This window comes from Eufriesea mexicana, unplaced genomic scaffold (genome assembly GCF_001483705.2).
Source record: "Eufriesea mexicana isolate 0111107269 unplaced genomic scaffold, ASM148370v2 scaffold100, whole genome shotgun sequence".
Taxonomy (NCBI): domain Eukaryota; kingdom Metazoa; phylum Arthropoda; class Insecta; order Hymenoptera; family Apidae; genus Eufriesea; species Eufriesea mexicana.
In genome coordinates this window covers 1,953,464-1,972,592 of record NW_016908280.1, presented here as the reverse complement: position 1 = coordinate 1,972,592, position 19,129 = coordinate 1,953,464, and positions in this window count along the sequence as shown.

Below are 19,129 nucleotides of genomic sequence, written 5' to 3'. Positions count from 1 at the left end.
ATTCGTCTAACACAGAGTAGTCATGACGAATATAATCGTCGTGAGACAAAATACTGCCATTTTCTTCAGGACGGATATAGTCGTCAAACACAGAGTAGTCATGACGAATATAATCGTCGTGACACAAAATACTGCCATTTTCTTCAGGACGGATATAGTCGTCAAACACAGAGTAGTCATGACGAATATAATCGTCGTGACACAAAATACTGCCATTTCTTCATGACGGATATAGTCGTCGCGACACAAAATACTGCCATTTCTTCATGACAGATATAGTCGTCGCGACACAAAATAGTGCCATTTCCTCATGACGGATATAATCGTCAAACACAGAGTAGTCATGACGAATATAGTCGTCGAGACAGAAAATAGTGCCATTTCCTCATGACGGATATAATCGTCAAACACAGAGCAGTCATGACGAATATAATCGTCGTGACACAAAATGCTGCCATTTCCCCATGACGGATATAGTCGTCAAACACAGCTGACTGGTTAATACCCGGGCCACGTTCCCAGAATTTACCTGCCTCGCAAAGAATTCCAGCAGAACTGCAACGCGCATTCCGCGTCACGAATCGAGATTTATTCGAGAGATAACATGGAAGTGTTTTATTAACAAACACCGAGAACTCGAGTGTTTTTCCCCCGGGAAGAATCTCTCCTCGAGCGTCCCTCTTTTCGAGAAAAACATACCTCGTTAGTTTCTCTTTTGTCAGCATTCTCTTTTAACCTCGTTCTTGCATTCTGACGTCCCGCGTCTTTCCGTTACCGCCCGCGACGCGTAAAGTAATTACTCGGAACAGGACTCCGTGGGTCAAAAAGCGACGGATCCCGGGCCAATGAGGTAGCACCGAGGCAAAAAGCAAACGGACGTGTTTAGGTTAGGATTGTGTCCGAAAGCCGAAGGAAACCGAGTGTTTCCCGCTTAATCGTATCGACGTAAGAAGTTCGTTAATCTTGACGGTCCCTCGAACCGTCCTTCGACCTCCACGTGTCAGGGTTGCTCGGTCACTTTTCAGCTCTCGTCCAATTCCCAACTTCACCGTCCCATGGACCCGTAATTACTTTCTCTGGTTTGCGTTATGCCCTGGCACCTCGAGGAATGGCGATCTTTCGGTCATCCATCATCGTTCCGACGATGATCGTTCGCGAAAGACCAGCTTCCATTTTGATTTCAACCCTTTCACCCCTTAACGAGTAACTCGTGTTCCATTGACGCCGCGTCATTTAAAATTCCCAATCTTTACCCTATTACGCGAACTGCTAATTATCCGATGCACCACGAGGCGCCTTGAAATCTGCTCGTTTCCTCTTTCAAATTCTTAGCCCTCTTCAAACTCCAGTCCCATCGTCGCGAGCAAATTACGTTTACCGGATCCGCGAGGTCCCATTGAAACGTACTCCGAGCGACTGGAATATTCGCCCGGACCTACGGCACGAAGCGGCAGAAGGAAGATCCCTTTGTTCCATTTTGGCTCGATCCTCCAGCTCCTTTCCTCCTCGATTCCACTGGTTTCTGCCGCACCGGCGCGCAGGAGGATCGCGGTTGTACGCGAGGGCAGGAATTAGCCGGCGAAGCGAGGGGCGAGAGAACCCGCGTCCCAACTTGACGTGCACGCTTAACAAACAGCTTTTCAAGGATTCACATCGGGCGTGCAAATGACGCTTTTTCCGGTGCTCGAAAGTAAACGGCCGACGTTAACGAAGGCAGCAAAGATTCGCACCGGTGAATGTGTCTCGAATGCACTCGGGTCTCTGTGTACACCGTAGAGCCTTCTAATTAGTCAGCTGGTAACCTTCCTAGGGATCGTTTCAAGCGCCCGTTTCCTTAGACCTACGTCTCGTCTTGAGTCTCGTGGTTGTTGATCAGACCGGACGTCGTGCTCGACGAAGGACTATTTAATCTGGGATTAAACGAACGTGGATTTTCTCTTGGTGGATTATATTTCGAGCAATGTCGAAAAAGTTAGAAGAACTCCCAGCCATTCTCGATGTCAGAGCTTCGAATGATGACACTTGGATGTACTGGATGGGGGTTGTTGCGTCCCGAATATTGCAATTCGCAGGGTTGTAAGGCCCGTTTACGTGGATGCGACAATGGTACCGAGATGTGGCCTACTCTAAATTAACACTATGCCATTCGATGGCACCAGGTTGGTGTCATACGAAAACTATCGGGCAAATGCCGGTGACACCACGTTAGTACCATGAGGAAACGACGAGTCAGACCTACCGACGCCAAACAAAACAATCCCGATTAGAATTGGCATAGTGTTAATAGAGCTAAACCTGGTTAGGATTGAACTAAAGAGTTCTGACGTGTGACTGTCTCTCGCGCTGAGTTGATCGTCGTGGGTCCTGTTTTCGTGAGATTTTTATAGAAGAACTCTCTCGTGACTGCTGTCTCGGTGGTTTTATAAGTTTCGTATGTCCACTGATTGGTTGGTGTGAAATGTAAGTGGCGAGTGTGTTTTCCTATTAATTGTGAATAATATTGAGGCTGTGCGATAGCTTCGACGTTTCTCTGTCGTGGTACATGTTTAAATAATTTGGGTTCTTATGCCTGTCGTCTTAAGGGTGACATATTGGTCCTTGCTATCTTTACCCAAGTGGTGTCTAGGTGACGACGAGTGCATACAAATCAGGGACGCTGCCAATTACATAAAACAGTCCTCTACTTAACCTAGGACGTGCGATCTTAGGACCATGACAGGGATTTTCGTAAGGTTTTCGCGAGAGGTAAACATCGTGCAATATTGCATCGTTTCGGAAGGTAGAGTACTGCTTAGGAAATATCTAATAACAAAGTTATCGAAGTTGTCTCTGGCCAGCTAGTGCTATAATAGACCGTGGACGCGAGTGTCCTAGACCCCGTGGCACCGACTTTCCAACAGGATATTCGATAGCCATGGGAGACACGATTAGGACCATCGTCGACGACCCACAGACGGAATTCTGGGAATTATTCTCGACGACATTCGTTTGCTCGTTATGTCTGAACCGCGGGAAGGTGGATTTGATCGATGAAGAAAGTTCGAAGACTAAGAGCCCTCGCTCCGCTGTCCTTGACAGTTAGAGCGTGAGCTCGGGATAGGAAAGAAACTTGGTGGAAAAATTGGTGGAAGTTGATTTTACCGTAAGCAGAATATCAAAGGAGCGCAGTTTCGTGTCTAAGAGTTTAACGATCGTGGAAGAAGTGTTCGAAGGTCGACGGAGTGGTCTGGAAGCAGGTTGAAGTTATTTTGGAGTCGGTAAGAGGTCCTTCCGGAGTTGGCAGCCAAGACAACGCGGAGGCTACTTCGAATCTCTGCCAAATTCGGTCTCGTCCTTCGTTCACGATTTTTAATTCGCTAGCCACCGACGAGTGCAAGATCGGCCCACCCCTTTGCTCTATCTAGCTGGCAAACAATTTAATCCAATAGGAGCCTAAGTTCGTTACAGGAGCAACCAAAGTTTCTATTACGCCTACATCTTTTGGTATACCAGTGAACTCACCATTTGGACGCCTCGAAAACCCAATCAATCTCTTCTTTACGAGGGACCGAGTTAACCGAAAAGTTTCGGTGTTGGCGATTCAGAAGAGAATCTAGGACGTTCGATCGCGTTCGCGGGGTGAAAAGGGGGTTGCATTCTTCTTCCAACGGATTACAGCGGAAAGAATTCCCTCGTCTGGAACTCTGGAAACGTCGATAGAGATAAAGGGTGAACTCGACGACGAGTTCATCCCTTGAGCCCTTTAAACGCGGGGTCGCGAGAGAGGGTATCGCGAAGGATCGCGGTCATTTAGATAAAGCGAGGCTTTATTAAATTTACACCCTCGGTTGCGGCAAGGGACGAAGATCGTTGGCGGAAAAGGGAAACCGCACGAAATTATCGACGAACCTCTAAGACACTGTGCTATCACACACTGGATATCGGATGTCCCGGAATTTACGATGATGAAGAGTGTGCAAAAGCTCGTTAAAGCACTACCTGGTTTTTCTCCCGATCACGTTCTCGGTTTAAGCTACTTGCACAGATTGTCGAGCGTCTCAAACAGCCGAGGAGCATCCTTTGACAGGCTTTCCGGCTCACTCTCAACGTCCTGGAAATAATTCATTACGTTTTTAGCAGCCTATTTACCCGTTTACTCGAAAAAATCTCGTGCCTTATAATTCTCAGTCTTTCACCAGTCTTCCTCGAGGCATTTGACATTTTCGTCCCTACCCTTCCAATGAATTTACAGTAACCGGTGAAAATTGGTCCGAGTACTTGAAAGACGTTGCACGTGCCGAACTTGGCGAGTTTGGAGGAGTTTGAAGCGACATTTGAGACTGTCACAGATTTTCTTGCAACATCTCATGCAACGATCTACAACCGAGATTATTCGACACAGTTTACATATAATATAAGTAAAGAAATTCGATGTATAGACATAAACAAATTAGCCAAACTAGTAACCAAAGGAGAAAATAAATTACTACGACTTACCCTCTCGAAACCTGAATATATATTGTAGGATACCAAAAGAAATCGCGAATCGGCTATTGCCAAGAAAAAAAAATTGCAAACCGATATTATTGTAGGATACCAAAAGAAATCGCGAATCGGCTATTGCCAAGAAAAACAAATTGCAAACCGATAGATATCTTCTAGAAGCAAATCGAAAAGTTATTCTATATAACAAAATTAAGTTCCGTGACTCCTCTACGGGGAGGTGAAGCGTAGGTTAAGAAAAGCATAAAAGCATGGTTATTGACAACCAAAACAGAGTCCTTGGAAATCGGTTGTGACCAGCACAAGCGTGAGTCGCTTGGTGTTGGAAAGAGAGTTTTAAGAGTGCGTCTTTGCGTGTTTCCGATATCTTGGTGTTCTTTTTTTCCCTAAGTTAAATCAGTTTACGAGTTTCGAGTTTGTGTTATCGCGTTCTTGTTCTTTCGTGAATTTTCGGTGTCTCAAGACCAGTTTCGCCATCCTATAATATCATATTCCCAGCTATCGAGTCCGAAGGTTCCAACTCTGACCTTTCGCGTAATTCGCGACTCGACATCGTCCATTTTGTTATTGCTTCGACTCAGCTTTATCGCGTCCTTTTAATCGCTGATTCCGCGATCAGCGAAAGCCATCGGGAGGAATAATCGATGGTCGTAGTGAAACGTGAAGCGAATAAGAACCCTCGAGCGCGTAAGCGATCCGGATCTGGACAAGGCGCCATACGCGAATAAACATCGCGGAGGACGTATCAGGATGAACAAAATCGACGGTATCGGGGATAAACGGCAATGATATCGCCGAGGACCCGGCCAACGAGGGTTGTTTTACGCAGCCCGGTTAATGCAGCGGCGTTTTAAAAGGGGCAGCTGCCAGAGTGGCCGGCGGAATTGCACAATTGCTCGCATTAAAAGATATTTACGTTACGAGGCCGGCTTGATCGTCGTGAATGGAGAACGACGTGGTATTTATAACGGCAATAAACATGGGATATTTCCGCGAGTCGGCCGCGAGGACGCGCTAATATCTTTCCGCGCAAAGCAGGGCAGTCCGGGTAGCAGATTTGCCTGGTGCCAAGTGGATTTACAGTGGCCATTCGGACGGGAAGAACAGCCGGAGCCGGGAGAGCGACTCGATTTTCGAGTCTCTCTCCAGATTTATCGGCCGCTCGCCCGAACTCGAACACTCGTCCACCGACGAACATTAGAAAAGAATCGCGAGCGTTCGTATTCTAGCATCGATTTTCGATAAACATTCGGCTCACAGTGCAGAGAATTCTTGGACACTTGGTCAATTGACCGGTGCACTCTCTGCTCGTACAAAAATGGCTGCAACGCGTTACTTCGGTTATTAGTCACGCCACAGAGGCTGCGTTGGGATGTAGAGGATGGAATTTTATTCGGTGTAACACAGGACACAGACGCAGTTTTGTAGAGGAAATAACGCTACTTTCGGATACCTTGCAGCTTGTCGATTTTTACGGTAAGAGAGTGTTGCGGAAGATATTTAGAACCGACATTATATAGGCTACGAATAATAGTGTTCAACGGGAATTTTAATCCGTAATATCTATCTGTAATTTATTTTCTTGAACATGAATCTGTAATAGAAATTTATCCAATATAATGAGTTTTCGAAAATTGCCAGGTTTTCTAATAACGCACGATTTCTGGCAAAAATGAAGTATTACATAAAATACAAGAATGTTAGGTGGTTCATTCTCGTGTTAAAAATTAGGTGAAACTATTCCGAGCTTATTTTTATCTCATACGAATTTTCTACGCAGTATCGTATTCTAAAGGTTCTTCTGAAGAAGAAATTATGGAACAGAATTCTTGAAACTGTTTTCAATTTTAATTACATGGAGAGAATATTCGTCGGTAATGCGTACACGTGGTTTTATCACGAAGCAATCATTACTCGCTTCAGTAACCTCGACAACGCCGAAGCTACGCGTAAACCGAGCACTGAGTTCAATGGGACTTACATATTACAGTCTAGAAAAAAAAGAAATACAATTTTGTAATAAGATTTAGGAAAATTGACAAAGTTCAAAGCGAACATTGAAAATTCACAAGAGATAGGTAATGTATTAAACTTTGTGCATAGCTCTTAGCTTGGTATCGTTTTCCAATGATTCTTCTTTGGAAAACGATACCAATTACCAGGACTCACCACGTGGAGGTGGCTACGCATCGAGACCCGAACATGCGCCCTAGTGGCGCAACCTACTGGTGCTATATGTATCAAAGGCACCCTAATCTAACTTGGAGCGAAAGAAGTTAAAGCGAATCTACTGACACTTTATTAAATTTCGTGTCATACAAAAGGGATTTCGATACGGTATACTAAAATTTATTACTCTACTGTCGCAACGGTAAGATATTTCGTTTCAATAGACTCTAATATTTCTAAGTTCCCATAAATTTAGGGAAACAAATATGAAAACGAGAGCAAAGAAAAACTAAGTACAAATCGCGACGCGCCCGAACGAGTTCGCGACTATTCGAAAGACCGACTAGCCTACGGACGTACTGCCGTGTACAAGACAACTTCATACCTCGGCACCCACACTATCGAACCTAGCCCACCCAGCCACCACAGACCCTGCCATGACTTACTCGTGAACGAGAGTGATCGACGAACCAACGAAACACCCGAAATCAAGCCGAGGGTCCCTAGCGAGGCCCTGTAGCCGGTCACGCAGGCCCCTGCCACATGGGGGAGAAATTAATCATCCCATGGGGTCTGACCGTAGGCCCATATGCAATGTCACAGCTACAGGGCCCATACCCCGGTCGTGCACGCGCTGGTGCCCAGGACGACTAAGGCCGACAGACCCTCGGATTGACCCAGATGAGTGCCAACCCGCCGACCACCCTAGAACCGATGCGTGACAAGGGTGGCAGTGGCGAGGGTGAGTGTCGGAACGAGTCATGAGGATGACTTACGAAGCATGGAATTGTCGAGTACACCAGAGTACGTCGCGTAGGCTAGTCGGTACTTAAAAATAATCGCGATTATCGCGAGAACAATTACGTTCTGATTGATAACGAGAGGGACAAAGTAGAAAGAATATGAAATTCGCTCCAAATTAGGTAGTTTACCTTTATACAGATAGCGCGCACATGAAACTTAGTCTAGATATCTATCTTATAACTGCTTATAACTACTTACGTCTAAACACACGAGTGAAATCTTGAAAAACTTGAAAACCTAAAAAGAAAATATGTAAAACTGAAAAGAAAATGTGTAAACCTGAAAAGGAAATATATAAATCTGAAATGAAACGGATTAGTAAGAGGAAAGACAATAAAAGCGAAACGAATATGAAGCACAATAACAAACGAAACAGATGGAACAACCCAACGATGAGATATAAACTACCCAACGATGAAACATAAAGAATTTAACGACGAGATATTCGAATATTATACGAAATATTCGAATTCTCAACAAAGAAAATAAATAGAGGAGAAAAATAAAAATCTGAAAACAGAAAAAATAATTAATAGCTGTAAAAGGAAAAGAAATTAAAACCTGGAAGAATAAAATAATTAATATCTGAAAACAATAACGAAATGATTAGTAAATTGTTTAATGGGGTGAGTTGTGGGTGGGGGTAGCCAACCCCCACCTCGCATCGAACCCTCACCCCTCGCGCACCTCGGAAATTTAGATGTTACACTTCCGAAGACGAAGCGACAAATGAGTTATGCTGCGTCGCGTCGCTCCTTATATAGCCTCCGATCGGCCGAGCTCCCCACTCCAACCGGAAATTTTCGAACTTCGTTGATTTTATTAATTATTAATTTTCCGCTCTCGTAGCCAATAATTTATTTTTTTCACCTTTACTATAAATGTACGTTGCGAACAATTTGTTATTAACAATTTTAATTTGTTATTAACAATCGATGTAATAATTTATAAACTTTTTGTTAATTATATGTACATTTTGTAACAAGTACATAATGAATTCAGATAATTGCCAATAATTTATTTATTTCTCTATTTTTATTATAAATTTACGTCGTGAACAATTTGTTATCAATAATAAATTTACTAGTTTATACACGTTTTATAAACTGAAACTGCATTTGCGCCGCCAAAGAATAATTGTCTATGATACATATATGTTTGTCAAAATACTTTTATGTCCTCTATATTTTTCGGTAAAACGAAGTTTTACGCGAAAGGTAGAAACGCTAGAATATTTATTCTCATCTTAAAAGTAGGGTAGGTGTTTATTTTATATCAAGCAGAGAGAAATTTCACAGACCGTGGATGGAATATGGTCTAAACGAAAGCAAGGCACAGATCTAGACTTAAAACCTTCAATAGCGATTGTCCAGCTTTATGGATTACGTTCGATTCGCTACCGTCTGATTCTCCTCTTCTGTAGGTTCGACCGCTATAACTATGAGCTTTATGCTCCCCTTTCAAACCATTCCGTATTTTCCAAGACCAACGCGTGCATATCGCAAAAATTCCGCGACCTTCCTAGCTATACAGCATCGCAATCCAGGTGAACAATCGCGAAAAACCCCTACTGCTACACTCCGCGTCCCAGAGTCTTCCTATACGTGTCTTGAAAAAGTCACGAAAGCCCGCGAAATTTACAAGGATCCGATAATGAACGAACGCGTTAATGACGCCCTTATCTTCCGTTGGCGCCGCATACAAGTGGCTCCATAACTCACACCTTATCTGCGGGGCTGGACGCGCGGCCTTTTCACTCAGGCGATTTTCCGCCGATCCCCTGTCGGCTCGTAAAACTGTTTCGCCCTTCCTCTAAGCTGGCCCGCTCGCGATCTCCCTGGAAAACGTTGCACGCGTTCGAGAGAAATCGAAACCCTTCGGATCGCGCAGCCGACGAGAGTGTAAACACTCGACGCGCACCGTGATCCGTACACCTTGGCTCTCTCCGTGTTTCCTGCAGATCGGGAACGCGAGTAATCCCTCGACTCTGGCTCCGGGATCGAGATTCAGCGCGGAAAAATAGAATCGCCTTGCGGAATGCTTTTAACGGCACGAAGATTAGCGAGAATCGATACGCGTTGTTCGCGAAAGGGGATGAAAGCGCCTCAATGTCGATGCATCTGGCTGCTCTCTGTTTTCATCCGAGAATCGCGTTTTTCGCCAGAATATGGAAACGCTCGAAACGTTCCGCGCGTTTCGCGATATCGTGAAATCCTTTTACTTCTCCGCCGCGGTCTCGTTCGCGCGTTTTAATTTTAATGGCGCCTGATATAGGAGGTTTGCGATCCGCCTGGGCCGGAAAAAGGTGCGATAAAAGTATCCGGAAACCGGGCTCGTAAAACAGCGCGGTTGCTCGGGACACGGCGCGTTTCTCGAACGAACAGAGCTGGCAGCTAGCGCGGCGCATCGTTAAGTAGCGCGAGTCAACGATAAAGGATCGAAGCCCTACGTCAGACGGCGGGACGGGGAACGAGGGCGAGCACGAGGTTATAAACGATGTAGCGAAACGCAGTTGCGCCTGGGTGGATAAAAATTCGTGAAATATCTCCGTCGACTGATTTGCATGTGAAAAAGAAGGATCCGGGGATGAAAGGGTCTGGACTAATCCGCGCCGGAAGGCTGACGAAAACATTACGTACGAATGAAATTGCGAATTTGCATAAGTTTCGCCCCGGCCTTTTTTGGCTTCCGTTTTTCAGCGTTGCTCTGGCTGTTCCATCAGCTGGTCGATGGTAGGGAAAAAAAGGAGCAACGAGAGAGGAACTTACGTCTGCCTTTCGGACGATTTTATTCCAACGAGATGGCTGCCAACTAATGGACTTCCGTGGTCCTCGCGTCGAGACCGTCGAGACTGCTTGTCCCCCTGTTTCCATGCTTCTCGTAGCGCTAACGAGGTTCCTACATACCGATAACGAGCAAATTTTTCGATCTTTAATGCCTCGAAAATTTCCATTCCTCGAGTCAACAAGTAACTTTGGCACTTGAGCGCACCATTTTGACATAGACCGGTGTGCACCCTTCCTTTCGAGGGTTCTGCCCGTGCGTACCATTGACAGCGAGTTGGCTTAGCCTTCCGGGCAACTGACTTTCCGTAATAACGTTCGCGTTTTAACTTTGCAAACTCAAAGCGACAAAGTTGAACAAATTTTTCGACGTCACCGTGGGTGATCGACTAACGAGACAAAAGCTGGTCACGCGAAGACTGCGATAATAATGCGATTCCCCGGCGACGAGTGAAATATCGCGAAAAAATTTCGCTTTAATCCCGAAATTCTTTCCCCGCGGGGAAATATCGCGGGGCCTTCTCGCGCCGCGGATTGAACCGGCGTCAGATTTAAATTAAGATCAGGAGGCATCGCGGCTAAGTTCGTGCAATTTTCTCGCGCGGCTGAATCGAACAACGCTCGATGATTAATCGAACAACGAAACAACGAGACGTTGCGCGATCACCGCGGCATAAACTAGTTCGCGGAAAAGCAAACGGACCAATGACCACGTCTTTCCAATTCCCTCGCCGTGCTTTTCATGCTTCGTTCTTTGTATTATACAAACCTGTAACACCCTCGCGGACAAAGGGAAACAAATTATTTCTTCGCTCAAGTCGCACACGCCGCTATGAACAAGAAGAAAGGAGAGGGGGGAAAGGGAGGGAAAAAAGAGGGAAAAGGGGAGAAAAAAGGGGTAAAAAGAGAAAAATGAGACGAGGGGTGGCAGTGAATGTTCCAGGGATGTTACAAAGGCTATTCTGTCTCTCACGCACACAACGAAGGAGAGAGCACGGATTCTTACATTTGGCAGCGTTCCATTGCCGAGTGTCGGCGAGATGAAAGGGCCGCGAGAGAAGAGCGCTGGTGACAAAAAAGTGGCCTGTCTGACTGTCCTTTTGAGAATGAGATATCCTCCACGGGCTTTCAAACCCTGACACTCCAGCTGGAATTCGACTGGACGGGGGTTCAAGCTGCAATTAATTATCAGCCGCCGCTTAACCAGGCCGTCCTAAGTTTCGCTAGAATCGATGATTACTCGGTTCGTTTGCCCGTCGTTTATTCCCTCGTTTGAACGCCGACCCTTACGCTTTAACCGGCCAGAAACTGTGTCGAGTTTCGTTCGCGAAGTCGAGAATCACCTGTAAAAGGTTTTTGTAAACGCGAGCTCGCTGCTGCCGCGCTTGTCGATGCAGTCCGCGCGATTTCTCCGCGCGATTTGCAGCGAAAGACAGACCTTTGGACAATGAATCACGGCTCGACTCGAAAGCCACCTTCTCGGATCAACCTTTCGCTCTTTGATTGCGGAAAGCAAACACTCGTGCTGTGTCACAAATCCGATATAAATGCGTACGTAAACACTGTCACAGGTTCATCGATATACCTGTGGCTGTAAATAAGATATAATTTCAAAAATATTAATTCACTCGTTAATTACGATGCAGATCGTATCCCTCGTATTGACAGGAAATATTAATGCAAATAAATCCTGTGCTGTCAAAGGAATTGGGTAATTTAATCTAGTACGATAGAAATCGACGATCAAAACATTTTTCTCGTATTTATTGCTCTCCCGAATCGATACAGCGTCGAACTAATTTAACTAATCCGAGTGTAATATAATACAATGAAATGGAAGTAATTTAACGTAACAGAATTGAAGTAATTTAACGTAACGATGCTAACAACGCCGCAATCAAAGCGTTAACGCGGGATTTAACGTTGGAAGTTGGCTGCATATTAAGCGAGGAGAAAATCCACGTGCCGCGAGTAAAATGCACGCGATAATGGCGACTACTAAAATTGCTACGAATCACGGGGCAAGGCGATGGTCTGAGGAAGGCGGCTTGTAAACAGCGCGGCCGACAAGAAATTAAACGTGGATCGTCGGAAGAAGCGTCAGCCCGGGTAATTTGAGTCGCGATAAAACTCGGCCTGCTTAATTTAATTAACAATTTACTGGCTCGGGATAGAGGCGGAGTGGCGCGCGAATGAATTTTCATAGAAAGCGGCCTGGTGGAATTTACAATCGGTTTGATTAAACTCGCCGCTAATCCCTTCGACCTGGAACCGCGGCGCCGAAGAGCAGTTATTTGCCAACGATTCAGCGGCAGATCCTCAAGCTTTCGATTTAATTTCGCTGGTAGACGTAAGCCGGAGATCTTTCCTAACCGGCCGAGTTTAATCATGACCACGATCGCGCCGGGTTCGATCGTAACGATCTTTACAGCGTAAAATCGGTCGGTAAAGTAGTTCCCTCGCCTCTTCCCATTTGATCCTTCATTCGCTCGCTCAGGGGACTGGAGTCTCTGGTCGTTTAACGAACTTTCGTCTTCGCGAGCTTACAGTCTCTGGAAGTGTACGTCGAGGAGCTTCCAGGTAAGCAGAGTATCGAGTATTTCTCGTGCGCATAAGAGCATTGGATAGACGGGTAAGACGCTTCGTGATCCTTTTAATAGCCTGCCCTTGTCGTCATTGAAATAGTTCAGTCGATTCAACGATAGCTCGTGCGTCAAGGCGATCGGGTTCACGCGTAGCTTGCAAGCAGCTTCTTCATACCGATTTTAACGAATAGGAAATCGTCGACGAAGAATACACCTTCGCTGGTACAACCTCGAGAGATGGAAAAGCTCGTTCAGCCGATCGATTCGATAGAAATACATCGGAGTGCTTAAAAGACGTTGCACGTCGTGAACCCGGGGAGCTTAGAAGTGACATTTAGAAGGGGATGTAGGAACTGTCAGAGAGCTTCGCGTAACGCTTTACATAACGCTCTATGGTAGATATTCTCCATGCCTGCGCTAGAGCCTGTCAACTCGACCGAAATTACATGTCACAGGCCACGCTGGTCTGAGGACAGAGTAATTCAAATTTCCCAAATTTCCCGGTGTAAATAAATCTATTAACCTACCAAAGAAATCGCTGCAACGCTCTCTTCCTTCTCGAATATTATTATTTCGTTCGAAGACATAGAGGGCGCGTTATTGTCAGCGCGGATATAACAGTTCAACCTTAATGACGTCGTTGAATGGCGTTAAAAATGAAAGACAGTCCGCTGATACAATTAAACCGAGTATATCGCAGAGGCTCGAGGCTCTTTGTATTAAATACGAAGGGAAGCCGGTAATTAACCGGGAATCGGGGTCAATCAATGGCCTAACCGTCAGCCGATATTCCGTGGGGGAGTCTTCGAGGACAGATAACGCAAATCGGATCATGGAAATCCTCGCCTTACAGGCGGCGATGCCGAATTAACGCTGCGCTATCCCGGGAGAAATTGTTTCTGATCATCGATCCAATTCGCGACTTTAGTTTCCACTACAAACTAGAATAACACCGCGTATCAAATCTCCGTCAGAGTATCGCGATCGAGGGGATCGTTTCTTTGTCGTAAATCAAACCTCGGCTATCCGATCCCTGCCGGCTGTCGCGATTCCGGACCAAGTCGATTCCAATTTACCTGATCCGCGAGATCAGGGTACACCAGAGACCTCGGGATCCCACGTTCGACGGATCTTATCACCGATTTGCCGAATTTCGCTGAAAGTCAATCACCAGTCAGACGCGGGATCACGAGACTGAACGAAGGGTCCCTGGAGGACCGCCTTCCGGAGCGATGTTCCATGTCCTTGGGAATATTCGCGCTATATCATGCATTCGCGTAAATCCACGCCTCTGCCTCGGCTCCTCTTCTAGATCAATCTCGATTAATCCTCGTGGCTGGTTCGTCAGATTAGAAGATGGCGACGATGTCCGAGCATCGCCCTTTACAGGGATTTTCCGTCGTCACCGGTCATTGTAGCAAAACATTAATGGCGACGTGGGTGAATGCGGAAGATATTTCATTTGCATACAACCGAGGACAGCGGTAAGCACTTGCAAAGACCGGATTCGCTGTCGTGGCGCCTGGACCGTGTCCTGAGATTCAGGAGATTCAAGTGGTAGAGGACCGCGCTGGTCAGACACGGGTCCTGCGGTGTTTAGATGGAATTTTCGAGCATTTTCGTGGATTTTAAACCAGCTTTTCGACGATCTTTGGATTAATTGCTTATATAAATATATCATACATTTATTTCCGATCAATTGCAGATTTTGTTGATCCAGATGGCAATCGAAATTGCCATCAATTTGCAAATGTGTCAATAAAATATATTAATTTATAAGTTATAACTGTAAGGGGTGCTCGAAGGTGGTGCTAGAAAGGAAAAGGAAGGAATACGTTTCGTCCTGGGCCTGCTAGTGAACTACTCATCGGTAAGGCTACCTAGCAGGCCCTGCCTTAGACAGGGATACTGTTATAAGGTCTGAAAGATATATATATAGAAAGCGAAGGTTTTCCAAGAAAATGCGAGAAAGTCCTGGAACCTCCTTGAAGTTAGGATCCATGTAGTGGCGAGGATGCGAATGATGGTCGCTACATAACTATAACGATAGAAAATTCGCGCGTGTAGTATAATAGAATATATGTCACAGGCAACGAGAGAACTTAAGGAAACTTTAGCAAAGTAACCCTGGTGACTTTATATCCGCGTCTATAGTTCCACCTCATAGTCATACCCTGAAGAGCTCGCAATGGACGAGTTACAAACAATTCACGCGCAAGTGCGTTGCGTCCACCTGAAATCATTGCCCTCGAACGAAATTACTTGCAACATTCATCGAATCGAACGCGATACGCATATTTCGCTTCGGATATTCAATCATATACCAACGCGTTCGGATCGATACCGAATTTTGCCCGGGTCTCCAGTAAACATAGCGCGAACTCGAACAGGGGTCGGGCAATTCGATCGAGTCGATCGTTTAATTTCGACCCTGCTGATGGAAACGTGGGTCCACGCCGACGGTATCATGGCGGTCACGTTTCAACCCCGTACGAGCGGCAAAGAATCGCAGTGCCCCGTGTAACAAAGCGGCACTGTGTTGCATTAAAACCAGAGGCACAGTGGCTCTGTTGCACGCGAGCGCGATTTTTCCTTCCCGCGCGAGGATTATGTAAATAATGCATAAGCCAGGTGGCAGGGGTGGGCCCGCGCGACACACGGAGAATCCACTTCGCCGTTGTAATTCAGCCCGTAATTAAAACGCATAACCTTATCTAACTGCGTGTAACGCGTGCGCCAGGGCCGACTGGGAATTACGAGATACCCCTGACGTATGAAAATTAGCCGACGCGCGTTGGAAACGACGTAGGCTGCGAGAATCTTCGAAACGTTTGTCAAAATTCTCGCGGTTCCCAGTCGAGTCCCTAGCCGACAGGCCGGAAAGGGAAACGGGAAGCCGCACCGAACTCCATTAAATTGCAGAGACACCGATGTAATAAGTTTAATTAAGAAGCTTAATCGAGGTGTTTCCTAGGTCCACTGAAAATGGACGAGGAGTCGGAAGCGTCAAAGGGCGCATACCCCCGGAATTAGCATAGGTCAACGGTTCCCCTCTCGTCTTTGTTTCGACGATGGCTGACTCGGCTGTTTTCTCGCGCTAATTAAACGCCCAGGCGTGTTTGCCGAACGCCCGATTCTGCCGCTGACGAACTCCGGTCGCGTGCGATTCCGAACCACCCAGGCCACGGATAAAACACACCGACGTGACCATTAGCTTCGGTACACCTCGCTCTATTTACGCCTGTTAATCTTCCGTCCCGTGTTCGAGCCGCGGAATTTCTTCTCCGCGACATTTCCGCGCGACGGAAAATTCATCGAGTCGCCTCCTAAATTACTTGCTAATCGCAAAAGCGAGGTTCGGTTCGAGCCGCGTGACAAATGCAGTTATCACGGGCGCGAAGTTGCACTGGTACGAACTCGGCGAGATAATGCACGGCGATACGCGAGATGAACGTGCCAACGCGCTCTCGAGGAGACGAAAACTACACCTAAGCTCCACGCGTAAATCACGATTCTCGTTAGCTCGATTTGAGCCGATTACTGTTCAACCGAGGCAGAGATTTAACGGCCACTGTTATAATCCCGGTTGGATTAAGATACATGGAACGTACCGTTTTATCTCAGATTTATAGATATCTACCGAGAGTCGGTGTAATCGCGCATCTTTCTCCTCCCTGTGAACGCGGGGATGAAACGTGCACATGGTTCGAATACTTCGGATGTTTGCCGCGAATGACCACGTATAACGTTTCAATTTCTCCCTCTTGTGCGGCCAAAATACGTATCTCGCACGGGGAGGGAAATTCGGAGTGATTGAAATTACAGCAAGGAACTCGGGAAATACTCGGGTGATGTCACAGATGTGACAACGGCGTAGGCATTTCGTTTAATAATAGAGGAACGCGTGGTTCAGTTTTCATGATCGTATTAACGAAGGTTGAATTAGAAAAATTCATGTGGAAAATGTGAGTGTTGGTTTTATGAGTGTCTTGGTCTCGCAAGTCCTCGGTGAAATAGAAGTTCCTATGCAACCTAAGTATCCTCGTCTAAGACTGGGCCTACTAGAAGAAAGCCTTACCAATGAGTCCACTAGCAGACCCGGGATGAAACGCATCCCTTCCTTCTCCGTTGTCCTTCTACCTCCTACCCTATTAATAACAACGACGAACAAAGGGATGCCAATAGGTCTGCGCCGTAGGAACACCAGCCCACCAACAGCAACCACAAAACACAACACAGTTGGTTAGAAACGCTCCAACATCGCATATCGAGTTAACCTTTGTCAATATATCTGAGCCAATCATCGTTCCTCCAGTTTCACTGCTGATGTTCATGCTTGTTGAAAACAAAACATACGTTTACACGTGTTTCATCCGACTATTCTATAGGGATAATTAATTCGACCATGTTAACGCATTTTTATGAACGCATACAAGTTTAATCGACGTTTTGCAGGTATTTATTTTACTAAAATACAGAGAGTGAACAAGTTTGATCGAGTGTAGCGTGTTTCACTTGATGCTTTAATTTTGACTGCCTCTGACCTGATGTTTCCGTGTGTTTTATGGATTCGGGTGCATGTTTGATTGGATGCTGTGGCGTGTGAGTGGTGTTTGCGTATTTCTCTATAGGTATTATATTTCTTAGGAATGTGTCGGAGTCTCGCTGATGGTGGATGTTTAAACAATTCGAGCTTTCATGAAAGATACGAGCATCAGATATATCCGGCATTCATCCGTGTAGAATTTTATGTAATTATCTTTTAATATTAAAGCCACACACAATACTTGTTGGAAAGTGTCACTAAGCACAGTTCTTATTTAACGCTTAAGAAAATCTTCATACAAAAGAGGACTGACCATGTGCTATGTTCGCATTTTCACCGCGAAACCCCGTACAGCGGGAGTGTCATGGCGGACAGCGCGCTCGTACCGAAAGGGTTAATTATCCTTACTAGAGCCTTGTCCAAGTGGTGTCCAGGTGGTCACGAGTCAGAGGACAGTGCTAATAAAGAAATAAAACAAACTCCCATTGACTCGGAGCCCCCGATAATTTTGGGAAGGCACAACACGAACTCCTTCGTCGTTCAGACCTCTAGAATTAGCTAGCTATTCTCACACGCTGCAGGCTACGCTGTCCACTGACTGAGAAACGAGGAGTAATCGCGACTACGTTGATATAGAAATGCCAAAGCAGAGAATTACACTTACCAATTGGAAACCTCGACTGGTACCTCGACGAACGTTCGCGAAGCACGCGTTCGAGGAACTCTTTCGCAGCCGAGCACGGAGCCCGTGCCCCGCAACCGCGTATTAGCAGTGGTACACGCGTGCAATTAAACCGGGGACCGCTTAGCGGGATCAAGAACGCGTGACGCGGAGTAACGAACAGGCTGCCTAAGGACAGTGCTTTCCAACCGGGTATCCGTGGTCGCAGCGCGAATAACCGGCCACGTAATAACTGCTCGTATTACGTATTAATGCCAGGTCCCACGCTTTCCTCGTTTCCAGCCTCGATCTCGTGACGCAACCGGTGAAAGTATATAATAAGCGAACGAGCATAATCGATTAGTCAGGGTCCGAGCGTGGTTTCCTCGACGGTCGTTGCGCGGCTGCACGTACCACGGGGCGCTTTTCATCCTGCCAACTTTTCATCCCGGAACGCGCGCGCGTCGCCAGCGCGAGTCGAATTACGCGGGAAAAGCGGACGTGATGCGGTCGGATTACAGAGCCGTCGGTGAGAGCATCTTCCCGTTGACGAGACGAGACAGCCTCGTTCCCTCGTTCTTTCGCTCGTGTAATTACCGCGATTTTCATCCGCTGATGCGTCCCGACGCGTCCCGACGCGTCCCCTAATTTCCCAGGCCGAGTGTTCCCTCTCCCGAACTCCCTTGGTTGCATTTCGACCCCGTGTATCGAGTTCCGCCATGTCTGTCCGCGCGACATTCGCATTACGCGCAGCTTTGTAGACGTAACGCGAGATTCGTTGGACTGGATAAATTATGGTTCTGTTATTTGCAGTTATTCGGTACGAGGATGCAAGCACGTACGGGTAATTCATGGGGGACAAAAGGATGCGTGGAATGGGATTAGCTGCTGCTCGTCTGCTGTTCTAATTAGAGGCGGGATAAATAATTCCAGTTATTCCTCTGTTAATATTCGCCAAGTTTGTTCGTTTGCTTGCGCCGATGTTTTTGTTTCTAATTTTATGCTCGTTAATCGGATTTCTTTCCTTAATTAAGAAGAATTACGGTTTCTTTCAATCACCGACGAATCTGCGTTGATTCACTTGCAATTTGGAACTGTA